The sequence below is a fragment of the Nyctereutes procyonoides genome, unplaced genomic scaffold, assembly GCF_905146905.1.
Source record: "Nyctereutes procyonoides isolate TBG_1078 unplaced genomic scaffold, NYPRO_anot_genome, whole genome shotgun sequence".
In the NCBI taxonomy this organism is placed as follows: domain Eukaryota; kingdom Metazoa; phylum Chordata; class Mammalia; order Carnivora; family Canidae; genus Nyctereutes; species Nyctereutes procyonoides.
The window spans coordinates 25,850,820-25,871,116 of NW_026575043.1; the positions used below are offsets into that span (position 1 = coordinate 25,850,820).

Sequence of the window (20,297 nt, forward strand, 5' to 3'; positions counted from 1 at the left end):
ATTTAACATATATATTCATAACATTTTATCCTGAAGCATCAGAGTACACATTCTTTTTTGAGTGCACATGGAAAATTCCCCAGAAAAGATCACATACTGGGACACATGGTGGCCCTCAACAAGTAAAAAAGATTGAGATCATACCATGCATATTTTCTTTCTTTCTTTCTTTTTTTAAGATTTTTTTCATTTATTCATGAGACACACACACACACACACACACACACACACACACACAGAGGCAGAGACATAGGCAAAGGGAGAAGCAGGCTCCACGTAGAGAGCCTGATGTGGGACTTGATCCTGTGACCCCAAGATCACTCCCTAGGTGGAAGGCAGACATTCAACCACTGAGCCACCAGGCGTCCCCTCATGCATATTTTCATACCACAATGCTCTGAAACTTGAAGTCAGCCATAAGGAAAAATTTGGAAAGACCAGAAATACATGGAGGTTAAAGAGCATCCTACTAAATGATGAATGAGTTAACCAGGAAATTAAGAAATAAAAAATAGTACATGGAAGAAGATGAAAATGAAAACACAGCAGTCCAAAACCTTTGGGATGCAACAAAGGCAGTTTTAAGTTGCACTACAGCCCCACCTCAAGAAGCAAGAAAATTCTCAAATAGACAACCTAACCTTACACCTAAAAGAGCTAGAAAAGAAACAACAAATGAAACCTACAGTCAGCAGGAGGGAAATAATAAAGATGAGAGCAGAAATAAATGATATAGAAACAAAAAATCCAGTGGAACAGATAAAGAAACTAAGAGCAAGTCTTCAAAAGAATTCATAAAATTGATAAATACTTAGCCATACTTATTGAGAAAAAGAGAGAGAGAGGGAGTGAGAGAGAGAGAGAGAGGAAGAGAAAGGACCCAAATAGATAATCATGAATCTAAGGGGAGACATTACAACCATCACCACAGAAATACAGTTATAAGAGAATACTGTGGAAATTATGTGCCAACAAACTGGGAAACTTGGAAAAAAATGAACAAATTCCTACAAACCTACAAACCGCCAAAACTGAAATAGGAAGGAATAGAAAATTTGAACAGACCCATAACCAGCAAGGAAATTGAATCAGTAACCAGATATCTCTCAACAAACAAAAGTCCAGGGTCGGATGGATTCCCTGGGTAATTCTACCAGACATTTAAAGAAGAGTTAATCTCCATTCTCCTCAGACTGTTCCAGAAAATAGAAATGGGAGAAAAACTTCCAAACTTATTGTGTAAAGCCAGCATTACCTGGATCTCAAAACCAAAGATCCCACTAAAAAAGGATTACAGGCCAGTATCTCTGATGAACATAAATATAAAAAGTTTCAATAAAATATTAGCAAATTGAATTCAACAGTACCTTAAAAGAATTATTCACCACAGTCAAGTGGGACTTATTCCTGGGGCTGCAGGCATGGTTTGACATCTACAAATCAATCAACATGATACATCACATTAATAAAAGAAAGGATAAAAACCATATGGTCCTGTCAATGGATGCAGAAAAAGCATTTGACAAAGTACAACATCCTTTCTTGATAAAAACCCTCAACAAAGTAGGGATAGATGGAACATACCTCAACATCATAAAGGTCACATATGAAAGACTCAACAGCTAGTATCCTCAGTGAGGAAAAACTAAGAGCCTTAACCCTATGGTCAGGAACAAAACAAAGATGTCCAGTCTTAACATTACTATTTAACATAGTACTGGAGGTCTTAGCCTCAGCAGTCAGACAATAAAAAGAAAAGGCATCCACATTGGCAAGGAACAAGTCAAACTTCACTGTTTATAGATAACATGATACTCTGTAGAAAACCTGAAAAACTCCACCAAAAAATTACCAGAACTCTTAAAGGAATTCAGTAAAGTCGCAGGATGTAAAATGAATGTGCAGAAATCGGTTGCATTTCTATACACCAGTAATGAAACAGTAGAAAAAGAAATCAAAGAACTAATCCCATTTGCAGTTGTGCTAAAAGATACCTAGCAATAAACCTAAACAAAGAGGTAAAAGATGAGTACTCTGAAAGCTACAGAACACTTATGCAAGAAACTGAAGACACAGAAATGGAAAAACATTCTATCTCATGGATTGGAAGAACATTGTTAAAATGTCTGTACCATCCAAAGCAAGCTGTACTTTTAATGCTGTCACTATCACTACACCACCAATTTTTTTCACAGAGCAAGAACAAATCATCTTAAAATTTGTTTGGAACACAAAAGACCACAAAGCCATTGTGGAAAAAAAAAAACTGGAGATATTACGGTTCTGGATTTTAAGCTGCATTAGAAAGTTGTCATCAGGTAGTATGGTAGTGGCATAAAAACAGACATATTATAGATCAGTGGAACAGAAGAGAGAACCCAGAAATGGATTCACAACTCTGTGGTCAACTCCTTTTCAACAGAGCAATAGAGAATATCCCATGGAAAAAAGATAGTCTCTTCAACAAACTGTTGGGAAAATTGGACAGCCACACGTGGAAGAACGAAACTGGACTACTTTCTTATGCACAAAAATAAATCTAAAATGGATAAAAGATCTAAATGTGAGACAGGAAACCATCAAAATCATAGAGAACACAGGCAGCAATCTCTCTGACCTTAGCCATAGCAACTTTTTATTAGACACCTTGCCAGAGGCAAGGAAAACAAAAACAAAAATGAACTATTGGGATTTTGCATGATAGAAAGCTTCTGCACGGTGAAAGAAACAATCAGCAAAACTAAAAGGCAGCCCATAGTATAGGGGAACGTATGGGAAAGAGGTAAAGCAAAAAAGAGAAGGAAACAAGCCATTAGTGATTCTTAATGAGAGAGAACAAACTGAGGGTTGCTGGAGGGAGGTGGGTGGGGAATGAGCTAGATGGGTGATGGGTTATTAAAGAGGGCAATTGTGTGGTGAGCACTGGATGTTGTATGTAAGTGATGAATCACTGAATTCTACTCCAGAAACCAATATTGCACTACACATTAACTAAATTAAAAAAGAAAATGGGAAGAATGTTTCTTTGGACTGTTTCCAGAATGGTAGGAAGCTATTTTTACTGAATAACCTTGTATGCTATTTTGAATTTTGAATCAAGTACATTTATTGCTTGGATTAAAAAATGTTTTTTAAAAAAGGACATTCTGTAGGGACACCTGGGTGGCTCAGCGGTTAAGTGCCTGCCTTGGGCTCAGGGCATGATCCTGCAGTCCTGGGATCGAGTCCCACATCGGGCTTCTGCAGGGAGCCTGCTTCTTCCTCTGCCTGTGTCTCTCCTCTCCCTCTCTATGTCTCTCATGAATAAATAAATAAAATCTTAAAAAGAATTTTTGCAGTAGTATCCAGAATATATTAAGAGCTGTAACAAACCAGATAATGAATAGAAAAGGAAAACCGAAAGGCCTGTAAGCATGTGAAAAGATGCTCAGTCTCAGTAGTAGTATGGCGAGTGCAAATTAAAAATGAAATAATACATATTCATGAGATTAGTGAAACACTGAAAGGAAGGTGATAGTGCCCAATGTCAGGAATCTGTAGCAATAGGAATATTGCTGTTGGATATAAATTGGTGTAGCCATTTTCTAATTTGGTAAGTTCTTATAAAGCTGAAGTTATTCATAATTTATGAACCTGCACTTGTGCTCTTAGATAAATATCCTTGAACTTTTCAAACTGGTTTATGACCCATTAGTGGGTAATTGATTCAGTGAGTTTTAAACATATAGTGGAATCACTATAATGTAGGCAAACATTAGAATGTATGAATTACTAGCAGTATTTTCATGCAATTTATATTCAGTTATGTTAGTATATGTGTGTTGAATTACATGACATATTTTTTACTGTTCTTAGGCAAAAATGTTTGAAAGCCACTGTTCAGAGGAATTTTCAGACCTGTCTAGAGGAATATGTATACATGACTACTGTGACATTGTAAGAGAAATTTCTGGAAGTCAATATTATGTGATTACAGGCAAATTGTTTTGTATATAGTAGAGAGCTATAGTTACCATCATGAATAATACTGGGGAAGGAAGCCAGTTTGCCAAAGGATATGTACAATTTGATCCTGCATTGTATGAAGTCTATAGTCATGCAAAGCAGTGGTACATATTGATAATCAACAATCTTGGAGGAGAGGAAGTTTTTCTGTAGACACATTTTCCAAGTTGCTGTAGTGATGTCACTGTGCGTCATTATTTCCTGTAGTGCAGCTGTGGAAGTGTGCACGCAGATCTTCAGTTGCAAGGAACACAGTTGATAGATGGCCCCAAGTGCCATCCTTCAGGATCCATCATTTTCTTTGTATTAGGGCCATGTTACTGTTAGGCTGCACTGCAGCCTGAGACTCTTCCTACTCAATCCTCTTTCCTTCTTGTCCTCCTCATAGTTTTCAGACCTGCATCGTGGTTTTAAATCTCTCCTCGACTCCTACTTTCTCCCCTTTATCCTTTGCAGGTGCTTCCTTCAGGACTGTGTTTTGTAGCTGATGGTGTTTTTGGCATCTGCCCTCAGGAGACTAACTCATACCTGCACCCTCTGCTCAGTATCTTGCAGTCACTCTAGTGCTTCTTCTTAATACTTGTACTAATACCTTAACCTTTCTCTTTCATTTATTCAACATTTCAGGTAGGTTGAAAATAGTAAAATCTGTGACATGTTGTTTTTGTTGACTTGTCTATATTCACAGTTTATTTGTGTGAATATGCACAGAAGCATGCCATGGGAACACCTAGCAGTGGTGAGCAAGTGAGCCTGGGATGGGATAGCAGCCAATCAAGGGATAATTAATTAGCAGTTAACCCTTGTGGGCACCTGGAGCTTAGCACTGCTGTAAAACTCTGGGAGCCTCAGAATTATCCATCAGAGGGACAGGGAAGGGGCAAGAAAGCTGGGTTATTTATATGTAGATCTCTTCATTCATTGATTATGGGCTGGTCCTTGGAATTTGGGTGATGGAGTATTTCCTAGTTCTTACAGACTACGGCACAGGTGGGAAAAATGGCTTCTGGTAGCCAGAGAAATCCTTGAGGCAAAGAAATGGAAGTGCTGGAAATTGGAAACCGAAGATAGGGGAGGACATAGTGGAGGGTGTTGGCAGGGTCTGTTATAATCTTTAAAGGACCCATGTATATTGAATAAACGAAAGGGGGGAAGATTTATTCTACAATTAGGAATTTAGTGAGTATTACTTAGCTCTCCAGAAGCAAACTCTCTCTTATCCTTTTACTACTGAATAATTGTTACTATTTTATGAATGAGATGCTATTTGTCTCTCATTTATGAATGTTTGTAGAAATATATGGTGTGTGGATACTTACTGTGTGGGAGAACCATACTTTTACTCAGTGGGAAACCTTGATTATAATATAGGTCTGTTTAGAATCCCTTGCCCAGACTGGCATGAGTGTGTTGATGATGTAGGAAACAGTCTTGCCAGTGAGCATAATTTTGCCAGTTCTTTGGAGCAGAGTTCTGCTAGTGCTTATGTAAAGGCAACTGAACTCATAATAATAGCACATGCTAACATTACGAATTCTTTGTTGTGGGGCATTCTTCTAAGCGCTGTGCTATGTACAGTAGCTTATTTAAACCTCATACTAGCTCTTATGAGGTGGGAGCTATTGTTATCATCCCTAATTTTCAGAGGATTCTAAAGCATTATGTAATTTTTCTTTGGTTATAAAGTAGTATGTGAGTGAACCAGGATCCTAACTCAGGTGCTCTGGTTTCTTTCTTTCTTTCTTTTTTTTTTTTTAAGATTTTATTTATTTATTTATTCATGAGAGACACAGAGAGAGAGAGGGGGGCAGAGACACAGGTAGAGGGAGAAGCAGGCTCCATGCAGGGAGCCCTACGTGGGACTTGATCCCGGGACTCCAGGATCACACCCTGGGCCGAAGGCAGGTGCTAAACCGCTGAGCCACCCAGGGATCCTCAGGTGCTCTGGTTTCTAAGCTGTGGTCCTGGCCATTTTGTTATAGTGTCAATAATAGTAATAGCAATAATATTAATAACACAATAACCCTATGTTTTTACTATATGTCAGGCACTTTACTAAGTGCTGATCATGTCAGGTAAATGTTATTATTAATACCATTTTATAGAGGAGGGAATGGAGTTATAGCTAATAAGTGGCAGAATGAGATTCTAACTTGTGGAATCTGATCCTAAATTCTCTTAATTACTTAGGTTGTATTCCTTGGAGTATTACAGTTTAACTGTTGTATATGCTCAACTACTTGGAGGAAAAGCATGATAGAAATCAAAGAGAATAGCAGTAGCTTCTCTTTGTAATGTCTTTTAGCACATTTAACCAATGTCATTGATTATCGATACTACTCTCTGTATTGTTAGGTAATGGCTGTCTGGGTTTTCACAGTTTATCTGTGTCTTCCTAGAACCGTTCCTGTAGAGGGCAGCAGAACACAGCAGTGATACTTCTCTTCATAATGTTTTTAAGGAAGTGGGAAGGAAGTTGGATTTAGATGAGCTTTGTTATGTAATTTTCATGTATTTTGTGTAGTGACTCATGTGCAGGTTAGCAGGCATAGTAAATATCAGATAACCTGTATAAGGTTCAGGCTTATCGTTGAAGTTGTGCAACAGAAGCTGGCTGGCACAAATGAAAGATCTCAAAGTAGTTCATGAACTTTTAAGGAGAAAGCAAATGAGCTTTTCAAATTTGAAATATATATTTATTATTATGAAATCGATGTTCTCTTTTTATACTTAACAGTAGTAGTAGAACAAATGATTCAGTATGTCATAGAAGATGAAATATGGAAGAGACTGAAAAAATAAGATAAGCAAAATTTTGTATTCTTACATGGGAGTGTATTGTATGTACCCTTTACAAAATGATCTTTAAAAATATTTCTAAATTTAATGAACATTTGTAATTTTATTTTTATTCACTTGTTTATATTTATATAGAACTTTGAAAGTAATACATTTAATTTCACTTTTAATGAGTTTTAATGGTGATTTGGAATAAAGTGATGTGACTAAATATGTACTAATTGTAAATGTCTAGGAACTGCGCATTGCATACATTGTATATCGACTTGAAATAATTATCAAAAACACGTTTTAGAAACTGGCTCTCAAATATAATTATGTTATAAAAAAACTGACAAAATTTTCTTTTTATAAATTAATTTTTTATTGGTGTTCAATTTACCAACATACAGAATAACACCCAGTGCTCATCCCGTCAAGTGTCCCCCTCAGTGCCCGTCACCCATTCACCCCAATCCCCCACCCTCCTCCCCTTCCACCACCCCTAGTTCATTTCCCAGAGTTAGGAGTCTTTATGTTCTGTCTCCCTTTCTGATATTTCCCACACATTTCTTCTCCCTTCCCTTATATTCCCTTTCACTATTATTTATATTCCCCAAATGAATGAGAACATACACTGTTTGTTCTTCTCCGATTGACTTACTTCACTCAGCATAATACCCTCCAGTTCCATCCTCGTTGAAGCAAATGGTGGGTATTTGTCGTTTCTAATGGCTGAGTAATATTCCATTTAAACCACAACTTCTTTATCCATTCATCTTTCGATGGGCACCGAGGCTCCTTCCACAGTTTGGCTATTGTGGACATTGCTGCTAGAAACATCGGGGTGCAGGTGTCCCGGCGTTTCATTGCATCTGAATCTTTGGGGTAAATCCCCAACAGTGCAATTGCTGGGTCATAGGGCAGGTCTATTTTTAACTCTTTGAGGAACCTCCACACAGTTTTCTAGAATGGCTGCACCAGTTCACATTCCCACCAACAGTGTAAGAGGCTTCCCTTTTCTCCTCATCCTCTCCAACATTTGTTAATTTTCCCCATTCTCACTGGTGTGAGGTGGTATCTCATTGTGGTTTTGATTTGTATTTCCCTGATGGCAAGTGATGCAGAGCATTTTCTCATGTGCATGTTGGCCATGTCTATGTCTTCCTCTGTGAGATTTCTCTTCATGTCTTTTGCCCATTTCATGATTGGATTGTTTGTTTCTTTGGTGTTGAGTTTAATAAGTTCTTTATAGATTTTGGAAACTAGCCCTTTATCTGATGTGAAAACTGACAAAATTTAATGTAGAGGGAAGTCTGGAGTTTTTAGTAATGACCCTTTGACTATATTTTAAAGATTTCATTATAGAAATATTGTACTTAAGAAGAAATCCATATTCTAGTTTATTCTCATAGTAAAAAAGGAAGGATGATAGAGGTTCTGTTGAGGAATGTGTATTTATTTTTTATTTTTTATTATTATTTGTGTATATACAAGGCATGCCTAGGAAATATTGCAGCTTCCATTACAGGTCACTACAGGAAAGCAAATATAATAAGAGTCAAATGAATATTTTGGTTTCCCAGGGCATGTAAAAGCTTTGTGTACACTATACTGTAGTCTATTAAGTGTGCAATAGCATTATGTCTAACCAGTCTATTACCTTAATTAAAAACTACTTTATTTTTTTTAAGATTTTTATTTATTTATAAGAGACACACAGAGAGAGGCAGTGACACAGGTGGAGGGAGAAGCAGGCTTCATGCAGGGAGCCCTATGTGGGACTCAAGGATCACAGCCTGAGCCGAAGGCAGGTGCTCAACTGCTGAGCCACCCAGGCATCCCTAAAAAATACTTTATTGATAAAAAGTGCTAACCATCATCTGAGCTTTCAGTAACTAATAATTATTGATCACAGATCACTATAACAAATACAATAATAATGAAAAAGTTTGCAGTATTGCAAATTTGAAAAAATAGCAAGATGTGATCCAGAGACACAAAGTGAGCAAATACTGTTGGAAAAATGGTGCCGATAGGCTTGCTTGATGCAGGCTTGCCACAGACCTTCAATTTGCAAAAATGCAGTATTTGTGAAACTCAGTAAGGTGAAGTACAATAAACAAGGTAGTGCCTGTATATATGATCTATATAGGATAGATGTATGATATACATGTTCATGACCTCAGAGCATATTTTGATTTTTTTTCTCTTTATGAAAGCATGTGCCCATATGATTTATAGCATCAGTTTCAGAACTTACACCCTTCTTTTTTCCAACGTCTCCCGTCTTAATTGTCTAAACTTTAGCTAATGAGATACCAGGGCAGGAGCTTTGTCAATTTCTTTTAGAATAAACGTTCCTTGTCTCACTGTCACCCTGTTATCCCATTTCCCTTCATATTCCTCTTTCTTTTCCTTCTTTTTGTTTCCCAAATAACTTTGATTTTTCTGATACAAGTAGAATAGAAAAAGGACTGCTTTAGAAAATATTGTTACAACTATGTAATATTAAAAAGTCATGACATAAGTTATTACAAGTGTGACTTTTAGAGTCCTTTTTTTCTAATATTAAAAACAATCCTTTGGAGTTATGCTTTCACTAATGACAGAGTAGCATGTGTCAGACTACCCTTCTCACAAATAACAAGGACAAATTTGGGACACAATATAATAATGTATACAAATTGAAATACATGAGATATATTTTAATATGTGTTTGTATGGAAAAATATAGAAAATATAAAAATATTGGAAGGCATAGTAGAAGGACAGCAGGCAAAAACTGGAGGATGTTGACATTTGGAAGATGAGAATGGCACAAGGTTGAGTTTTTTCATTTTTCACAGATTTTTGCCTGAGGATAGGCCCCATCAGTGTTGTATAGAATGGCTAAAACTTGTATAGAAATCATAGCACAGGGATCCGCGGGTGGCTCAGCGGTTTGGTGCCTGCTTTTGGCCTGGGGGCATGATCCTGGAGACCCGGGCTGGGATCGAGTCCCATGTCGAGCTCCCTGCATTGAGCCTGCTTCTCCCTCTGCCTGTGTCTCTGCCTCTCTCTCTCTCTCTCTCTCTCTCTCTCTCTCTCTCTCGTCTTTCATGAATAAATAAATAAAATCCTTAAGAAAAAGAGAGTGATCATAGCACAGATGTTGGGGTAGCTGTTAGACTGTTGGGGTAGCTGTTAGACTGTTGGGGTAGCTGTTAACTCGAAAGTTAGAGAGTATAAAGTACAGCCAGAGGTAAGTGCTCCATATTCTACATACAAATCATATAAGAGAACTAAACATTTCAGTTGTTATCCACCACAGGGAAGAATTTGGAGAATGAGTAACAGCTAATTTTATGTCAGGAAAGCAAAAAATGTAAATATTCTTCAGAAGAGCATAATAGAATCCAGAGTCTAAAAATGTATCATTCACAGGGACCAGGATAAAATCCACATTTATTAGACATACACATACACAAACAGAGCCACAAAAGTATGATTTACACTTAAGGTGAAAAAGCAGTAATTGAGATGGGCCCTGATATGACTTACATATTAGAATCAGTAGCTGTTATAACTATTTAGGGACATAAGGGAAAATATGCACATAATGAAGGCAAACACAAAAAATGGAACGAAATGAAGATTTTGTAATTAAATGTGCAGTACCTGAAATAAAAAATTCATTACATAGGATTACAGAAGATTGGGAAAGAAGTCAATGAACTTGATAGATAAGTAAAAAATTATTCAATCTGAAAAGTGAAAAAAGATTTTAGAAAATGAATTTAGCCTCAGTGACTTGTAGGACAGTATCAAAAAATTCAACACATTTTTTTAAAAAAAGACTTTATTTATTTGAGAGAGTCAGGGAGGGAGAGCACAGAGCAAGAATGTGAGGGAGAAGCAGGCTTCCCACTGGGCAGAGAGCTTGGATGTGGGGCTTGACCCCAGGATCCTGGGACCATGACCCAAACTGAAGGCAGCCACTTCACTGAGCCACCCAGGTGGCCCCCAGCAACACATATTTAATGGAGTCCTATAAGTATAAGAGAGGAGAAATTGGAGCAAAAATTTTTGGAGAAACAGTGGTTAAACATTACCCCAATTTGGTGGAAGGCATAAATTTACGTATTCAAGAAGCTCAGTGAATTCCAAACAAAAAAGTACAAGAAAATAAGACTTAGTCACATCATAGTTAAGCAGTTGAAATGATAGAGTCTTGAGAGCACCTTGAGAACTGATACAATAAGTGATAGCTGACTACTTACCAGAAACATAGCAGGCTAGCAGGCTACAGAACTCCTTTACATTGCTGGAAAAACAAATCAACCCAGAATTCTACTATCAGTGAAATAGTAGAATTCATTCTTCATTAAGAATGAAGACAAAAATCTTTTCAGATAAACAAGAATTAAAAGATTTCATTGCAGCAGATATGCATTACAGGAATGGTAATTGGAAAAGGACAAACATATGGCCTCATTCATTTGGGGAATATAAAAATTAGTGAAAGGGAATAAAGAGGGAAAGAGAAAATGAGTGAAAATATCAGTGAGGGTGACAAAACATGAGAGACACCTAACTCTGGGAAATGAACAAGGGGTAGTGGAAAGGGAGGTGGGCAGGGGATTGGGGGTGACTGGGTGATGGGCACTGAGGGGGGCACTTGGCAGGATGAGGACTGGGTGTTATGCTAAATGTTGGCAAATTGAACTCCAATAAAAAAAGGAAGTTCTTCAGGCTGAAGGGAAGTAAAATCAGATCTTCAGGATAGAATATAGGACACTGCAATTGGTAATATGTGGGTAAATAAAAAAAATCTCCTCCCCACCTATTAAAAAAAGTTAAACCTGACAATTTAAAGTAAAAATCATAACATTAATATGATCACATGGCATTTAAGTAATGAAGTAATAGGACAGCTATAGGATAAGGGATTGGTCTAGGTAGATGGAATTATGTACCTTTCTAGGTTCTCATTTTATGTGAGTGGTATCATAGTAGCTCCAAGTCCACTGTGAAAAGTTAAAGGTGTATGTTATGATTCCTACAGCAAACACTAAAAAAGAAAAGGACAAAGAAGTAGAGCTAAAAAACAATTAGAGAAAGTAGAATTTGAAATGTATTCAGAGAATATAAAAGGAGGTGTAAAGGTAGTAATAGATGAATATAAACAGATGAGATGAAAAGAAGACAAATAGCAAGGGCGCTGGCGGGCTCAGTGGGTTAAACCTCTGCCTTTGGCTCAGGATCCTGGGATCCAGCCCAAGGCAGGCTCCCTGCTTAGTGGGGAATCTGCTTCTCTCTTTCTCTGCTCTTCCCCTCCCCCCCACTTTTGTGTCCTCTCTCTCAAATAAATAAAATCTTTTTTTAAAAAGAAAACAAATAGCAAAATTATAGAAGTAGATTAACCTTATCAGCTATTACATTAAGTGTAAATAAATGAAATATTTTCCTGAAAAAGTAGAGGTTGAGCTTGATACTTTGGTAAAATGCAAGACCTTTTAAAATTTATTTATTTATTTTAGAGATGCATTTTATTTTTTTATTTTTAATTTTTTTTATAAATTTATTTTTGATTGGTGTTCAATTTGCCAACATATAGAATAACACCCAGTACTCATCCTGTCAAGTGCCCCCCTCAGTGCCCGGGACCCAGTCACCACCCCCCCCACCTCCCCTTCCACCACCCCTGGTTCGTTTCCCAGAGGTAAGAGTCTCTCATGTTCTGCTTCCCTTTCTGATATTTCCCACTCATTTTTTCTCCTTTCCCCATTATTCCCTTTCACTATTTTTTATATTCCCCAAATGAATGAGACCATATGTTTGTCCTTTAGAGATGCATTTTAGATATAGTAACACAGGGGCACCTTGGTAGGTCAGCCAGTTGAGCGTCCAACTCTTGATTTCACCTTAGGTCCTAGTCTCGGGGTCGTGGAAACAAGGCCCTCATTGGTCTCAAAGTTCAGCATGCATTCTGCTTGTTCCTCTTTCTCTGCTCCTCCCTCTCTTCTCTCTCTCTCAAATAAATAAGATCTTTAAAAAATTGTAATGACATAGATTGAAAATAAATTCATGAAAAAAGTTGTAGCACGAATATAGTAATTATAAGAAAGCTGGAGTGATATTATTAGTTAAAGTAGATTTCAAACAATGTTATTAGAGATAAAGAAGGACATTTCATAGTGGTAACAGTTACCACTATGACATATCAGCCACAAGTTTGTATCAGCCACAAGTTTGTAAATGCTTAAGATTATAATCATAGCTAGAAATTTTAACACCATATTGTCTATGAATTATAGAAAATCTAGAACCAAAAAAATGAGTTTGAACACAGAGGATCTGCAAAACACTATCAACTACCTTGACCTGTTTGACATTTGTAGAACGTCACATGCAACTAGAGTATAATAGAGTGCACATTCCATTCACATGCACATGATATACATATCAAGATAAATCATATATTGGAGATATAAAACTTCTCAATAAATTTCAAAAGTTTGGAATCTAAAGACTAATTTCTAACCATGATAAAATTTAGAGTAGAATCATTAATAATAAGATACGCAGGAAAAATCCAGATATTTGGAATTAAAACAATTACTTTTCCCTAGCCAATCTACAGATTTAATGTAATCAAAATCATTTCTCCCCACCAAAAGGTTTTTGTTTTTATAAGATTTATTTACAGTACCTATGATAGTCTTCGTTGTGTTAATTTAAGTCGCTCTAAGCTTACATTAATTGTAAAAGATCAGGACCATAATATAATAATGACTTCTCTATTATTTCAAGTTATAGGAACACCACTTGATACAGCTTTAAAAAGTCTTTTTTATTAAGGTATAACTGACATAGTCCATTATATAAGTTTCAAGTATACAACACCATGATTCCATATTTGCGTATATTGTGATCACAGCAATGTCTAGTTAACATCTATTACCATACATAGTTAACAGAAATTTTTCTTCTTGTGATGAGGACTTTTAAGATCTATTTGTTAGCAATTTTCCAAATGCAGTACAGTATTATTAACTATAGTCAGCATGTTATACATTACATCCCCATAAGTTAATTATTTTATACCTGGAAATTTATACCTCACTCCTTTGTCCCACCCCAGTCCCCACCTCTGGCAACCATCAATCTATTCCTTTTATCTGTGAGCTTGGTTATATTATTTATAAATTCCACATGTTAAGTGAGATGCCCACAGTGTTTGTCTTTCTCTCTTTATTTCACTTAACCTAATGGCCTCCAGGTCCATCCATGCTGTCACAAATAACAGGATTTCCTTTTTTTTTTTTTTTTTCTTTCTTTGTGGTTGAGCACTATTCCTTTCCAGGGCATCTTTATCCCTTCACTCATGGATGGACAGATTGCTTCCCTATCTTATCTATTGAAAATAATGCTGCAGCAAACGAGGGGGTGCCATATATTTTTTTTCCAGTTAGCTTTTTTATTTTCTCCACATAAATACTCAGAAGTGGAATTGCTGAACCATATGGTAGTTCTGTTTTCAATCTTTTGAGGAACTTCCATACTGTTTTCCATAGTGCCTGTACCAATTAGCATTCTCACCAGCAGTGCACAAGAGTTCCCTTTTTTTACACATTCTCACTAATACTTGTTATTTTTTGTTTTTAATGAAAGCCATTCTAACAGGTGTGAGGTGATAACCTCATTTTGGTTTTAATTTGCATTTCCCTGATGATGTTGATTATTTTTTTTGTTGTTGATTATCTTTTTATGTGTCTCTTGGCCATCTGTATGTTTTCTTTAGAAAAATGTCTATTCAGAAAAACATTGTTTTTAGTCAGTTTGTTTTTCTACTAGTGAGTTGTATGAGTTCTTTATATGTTTTGGATATTAACCTTTATCAGATATAGGATTTGCAAATATATTCTCCCATTCAGTAGGTTGCCTTTTCATTTTATGGTTGATTTCCTTTGCTGCACAGAAGACCTTTAGCATGATATAGTTATACTTATTTTTGCTTTTGTTGCCTTTGCTTTTGCAGTCATCCAAAAACTAGTGGCCAAGACCAATCTTGAGGAGTGTACCAACTAGGTTTTCTTCTAGTTTTATGGTTTCAGGTCTCACATTCAAGTTTTTAATCCATTTTGAGTTGGTATTTGTGTACAGGGTAAGATCATAGCCTAGTTTCATTCTTTTGCATGTGGTTCTCCAGTTTTCCCAACATTTATTGAAGGGAATGTTTGTCTTTTCCCTGTTCTATATTTTTACTTTTACTTTTTTGTCATCAATTAATGAACATGTATACAATGGTTTAATTCTGGGCTCTCTCTTCTGGTCTGTGGATCTACGTGTCTGTTTTTAAACCAATACTATATTGTTTTGATTACTATAGGTTTTGTAATATAGTATGAAATCTGGGATTGTGATACCTCCAGCTTCCTTTGTCAAGATTGTTTTGGATTTTTTTTTTTTTTTTGTGGTTCCTTACAAATTTTAGGAATGTTTGTTCTATTTCTGTGAAAAGTGACATTGTAAATTTTAGGGATTCCATTGAATCTGTACTATTAACGTTTTAACTATTACTTTTTCAACCCATAAAATGGAATATCTATTTATCTTTGTTATTTGCTTTAATCAGTCTTATAGTTTTCATTGTACATATATTTCACTTCCTTGTTTAAATTTATACCTTGGTATTTTATTCTTGTTATGTAATTGTAAATGGGATTGTTTTCTTAACTTCTCTTTTTATTACTTTATTAGTGTATAGAAATACAACAGGGGACACCTGGGTGGCTCAGCAGTTGAGCATCTGCCTTTGGCTCAGGGCGTGACCCCAGGGTCCTGGGATAGAGTCTCATCCTTGCAGGGAGCCTGCTTCTCCCTCTGCCTGTGTCTCTGCCTCTCTCTGTGTCTTTCATGAATAAATAAATAAAATCTTAAAAAAAAAGAAATATAGCAGATTTCTGTATATTAATTTTGTATTCTGCACCTTTATGGAGTTCATTTATTCTACAGTTTTTTTTTTTTGGTGTACATAATATCATGTCATCTGCAAATAGTGACAATTTTACTTTTCCTTTCCAATTTAGATGCCTCTTATTTCTTTTCCTTGCCTGATTGTTTTGGCTAGGACTTCCAGCTATGTTGAATAAAAGTGATAAGTATCTTGTTGTTCTTAGACAAAATTTTAGCTTTTCAGTGTTGAGTATGATATTAGCATGGGCTTGTCATATATGGCCTTTGTTATGTTGCGGTGCATTCCATCTATATCTACTTTGTTGAGTGTTTTTAATGTAAATGGATGTTGAGTTCTGTCATCTTTTTCTACATCTATTGAAATGATCATATGAGTTTTATGTTTTATTTTGTTTATATGGTGTATCATGTTGATTGATTTGCCGATGTCGAATCACCTTGTATCCCTGGAATAGTACCCACTTGATCATGGTGTATGAGCCTTTTAATGTATTGTTGAATTTGGTTTGCTAATATTTTATTGAAAATTTTTGCACCCATATTCATCAGGGATGTTGACCTAGAACTGTATCTTTTCTTGTGGTGTCCTTCGTGGTGTTGGTATCAGGGTAATACTGACTGCATATAATGAGCTTGTACATGTTCCCATCACCTTGTTTTTTGAAGGAATTTGAGAAAGATTGACATTAATTCTTTAAGTGTTTGGTAGACTTTACCCATGAAGGCATGTGGTCCTGGACTTTTGTTTTTTGGGAGATTTTTGATTACTGATTTAATCTCTTTTCTAGTAATCAGTCTGTTAAAATTTATTTCTTTATGATTCAGTCTCAGATTGGGTATTTCTAGGAATTTATACATTTCTTCTAGATTGTAAAATTTGTTGGCATGTAGTTGTTCTTGTAGTATATTGTGATTCTTTATATTTAGTTGTAATTTCCGATTTTGAGTCCTCTTTTTTTGTTGCTGAATCTTGCTGAATGTTTGCCAATTTTGTATATCTTTTCACAGAACCAACGCTTAATTTTATTGATATTATTTATTGTCTTTTTAGTCTAATCTATTTCTACTTTGTTATTTTCTTTCTTCTACTGACTTTGGACGTAACTTTCTTTTTTTTTCCTAATGTAATGTTAGTTGTTTATTTGAGATTTTTCTTCTTTCTTGAGGTGAGCAATTAAATCCATGAACTCTTTTTGAACTGCTTTTGCTATATCCCATGAATTTTGGTACATTGTATTTGCATTTTCATTTGTCTCAGGATATCTTTTTATTTTTCCATTGATTTCTTCATTGACCCCATCAGTTGTTCAGTAGCATGTTGTTTAATCTCCATATATTTAAGAATTTTCCAGTTTTCTTCTTGTAATTGATTTTTAGTTTCCTACTATTATGGTTGGAAAATATGGTTGATATGATTTCAGTCTTCTTAAACTTAGTAGGACTTGTTTTGTGGACTAACATATGATCTGTTCTGGAGAATGTTCCATGTGCACTTGAGAAGAATATTCTCAAGTATTCTGCTTTTGGATAGAATATTCTGTATATATCTGTTCAGTTCATCTAGTAAATATGTAAGTCCAGTGTTTCCTTATTGATCTTCTGTCTGGATGATCTGTGTGTTATGAAAGTGGTATATGAAAGCTCCCTACTATTATTATATTGCTGTCTGTTTCTTCCTTTAAGTCTGTTAATATTTGCTTTATATATTTAGGTGTTCCTAGTTTGGGTGCATAAATATTTACAAGTGTTATATCTTTCTGTGGATCAATCCCTTCTTCATTATGTAATGCCGTTTTTGTTTATTTTTTAGGATAGTCTTTGCTTTAAAGTCTACTTTGTCTAAGGATAATTACTCCAGCTTTCTTTCTGTTTCCATTTACGTGGAATATCTTTTTCATTCCTTCACTTTCAGTCAGTGTATATCCTTAAATCTGAAATCTGAAATGAGTGTTTTGTAAGCAGTATATACAGATGCCTTTTTTTTTTCTTTAACCCACTTAACCATTCTGTGTCTTTTGATTGTGGAATGTAGTCCATTTGTATTTAAAGTAATTATGATGGGTATGTACTTGTTGCCATTTTGTTAATTGTTTTCTGGCTGTTCTGTATTTCCTTTCTGTTCCTTTTCTGGTTGCTTCCTTTGTGGTTTGATAATTTTGTTAGTGGTATGCTTAGATTCCTTTCTCATAGTCCTTTTTCTTTTTAAACAGGCTTTAATTCACTTTATTATTATTATTTTTTGTATAAAATCTGTGTGGTGGCCACAGCTGGCACCTGCATGTTCTGCATGGAGATTCTGGTGTGGGTCTTTAAAAGATAGTGAATTCCTGATAAGGAGACTTAGTGAACAGTCTTGGAGGTCAGGGGTGGGATAGCTGTAGGTTTTGGAAATGGCATCAAAAGTGGCCATGGTGAAATTGTCCAGAGTAGCAGTGCAGCCCCTGGCCCGAGTGTAGCAGTTGTCAATACCAGCCATCATCAGGAGCTTCTTGGGCACGGGCTGAGAAAATACCAGTGCACTGGGGCAGGGGTGAGGCATACCAGCAGAGAGCCACAGTGGCCTGTAACCTTGCAAGGGACAGTGTGCAGCTTACTGGTCTTGTTCCCCCAGTAGCCTTGTTGCATGGGGATGATGGAGAGCTTAGCCAGGATGATGGCCCCATGGACGGCAGTGGCTTCCTCCTTGGAGCATTTAAATGCCCAGACTGATGTGTCCATATAGTCTCTGATGGCAGCAAATGCCTTGAACCTGGCCTGCTGATGAGCACAGGTCTGCTTTTGCATAGACATAATCTTCAAATCCTCATCCTTGAGGAGGGATATCTCCAGGAAATAGTCAGTGATCTCAGATTCCTTGATAGGCAGAGAGAAGAGATAGATCTCCAGGGACTTGACCTTCATGTCTGTGACCAGGTGGCCCAGCTTAGTGATGGAGATCCACTCCTGTCCTTGGTCTTGCCTCTGGGAGCTCTGTGGCCTTGGCCCTGGCCTAGATGCTGCTACTAAAGCCTCCATGGAAGGCACTGTGGCCTTACATTCCAGAGTCCCTGGGCCCTCCAGTAACACCAATATCATCTGCCTTCTGCTTTCTTGGTGAAGAATCTCCTTTCTCAAAATCTTTTGGGAATATACCCTAGGTTTTTGCTTGGTGGTTCCCATGAGGCTTAGTATAACAACCTCTATTTATAACTGTAGTTTAAGTTGATAACTTAAGTTTGAATATAGTTTAGAATGTGTTCTAAACTCCTCCTTTTTATTCCCTCCTACCCTATGATTTATGGTTTGATGCCACATTTTACATACTTTTGTCCTGTGTGTCCCTTAACTAATGATTGTAGTTATACTTATTTTTACTACTTTTGTCTTTTAACATTTGTGCTAGCTTTATAAGTGATTAATCCACCAGTTTTACAATATGTTTACCTTTACCAATGAGATTTATACTTTCATATTTTTTAAAAAAGTATGTATCAAAATAGTTTTCTTTTAAAAAGCCTCCACCGCTGCAGCCCCACTGGCTGGCTCTCCATCATCTCCCTCTCCAGACTGGATACACCTGGAATGGCCCTGAGGGGCTCAAGTGCCCCATTCAGTCTTTCCAGGATATCTTGGAGGGCAGGAAGGAGAGTTCCCTGAGGTCCATAGTAGGTGGATGCTCTTCTTCCTCACTATTCCAGGCCTAGGACGCCTTGCACCAGGCTAATGATTATAGGGCTGTCATGCTGCCAAATGTCAAAACTAATCTAGCAGTTGCCCAAACATGATGTGAAGCCTGTTGCAGGGGTTGCTGAACTTCTCTCGAAGTTCACCTTCTCTTTTTAGTAGGGACACATCTGTTTCCTTCCACAGTACACCACTGAGGATGCAGAACTTGTGGAATACGTGATTGCAATACAGCTTGTATATGTTATATATGTTATTGATGACACTGTCTTCACTGACATCCACCAAGATCTGCTGCCCACGCACGGCACACACTCTGTTCGAGAGGTTTTTGTTAGGCATACCTGCCTTACTTTAGAACATTATGGTAGACGCCATGTAGTTTGCACACATTTTTGCAAAAGTCTTGTTCAAGAACTCCATAGTAGAGGCCATAGAAGAAGAGAGAAATACCAAAGTCCATGGCATCTTCTGGTTTGAACTTGAATGATAGAGACCAAAGAGGGTAAACATGACAGCCATGTAACTAGTGATGCCAATGACAGAACTGATTTTATAGATCAATAAGAACTACTTATAAACCAACCCTGGGGTGTCTGCACTAGTGGTGAAGATGGTGGCAGTGATGGAGGTGGAGGTTGGAGGAGGTACTGTTGGGGAACGGGAGCTGGATGAGGTTGGTATGTCAGACAGCTCCAGAGGAGGAGTGGAGAGTTGCACACCCATGCATGCATACCAAGCACCATGGCCACAAAGCCATGCAGGCTGAAATGGTCCTCATCCTCATGGCTACTTTGGGAGTGACCCAGCTGCTCCTGGTGCAGTGGAAACAGAGGCACTCCCACTCCTACAATACAGTGACCTTCTTTTAGGTGTGAGTTGTTCCCCTC

At 36.9% G+C, this 20,297-nt stretch overlaps 1 protein-coding gene and 1 pseudogene across 6 annotated transcripts in view; one reads left to right on the forward strand and one right to left on the reverse strand.

Moving 5' to 3' along the window:
* Window positions 1-20,297, forward strand: part of SPIDR (scaffold protein involved in DNA repair) — a 431,589-nt gene that overhangs the window by 24,778 nt on the left and 386,514 nt on the right. The window lies entirely within an intron of this gene.
* Window positions 19,413-20,133, reverse strand: LOC129507814 (E3 ubiquitin ligase Rnf121-like; annotated as a pseudogene).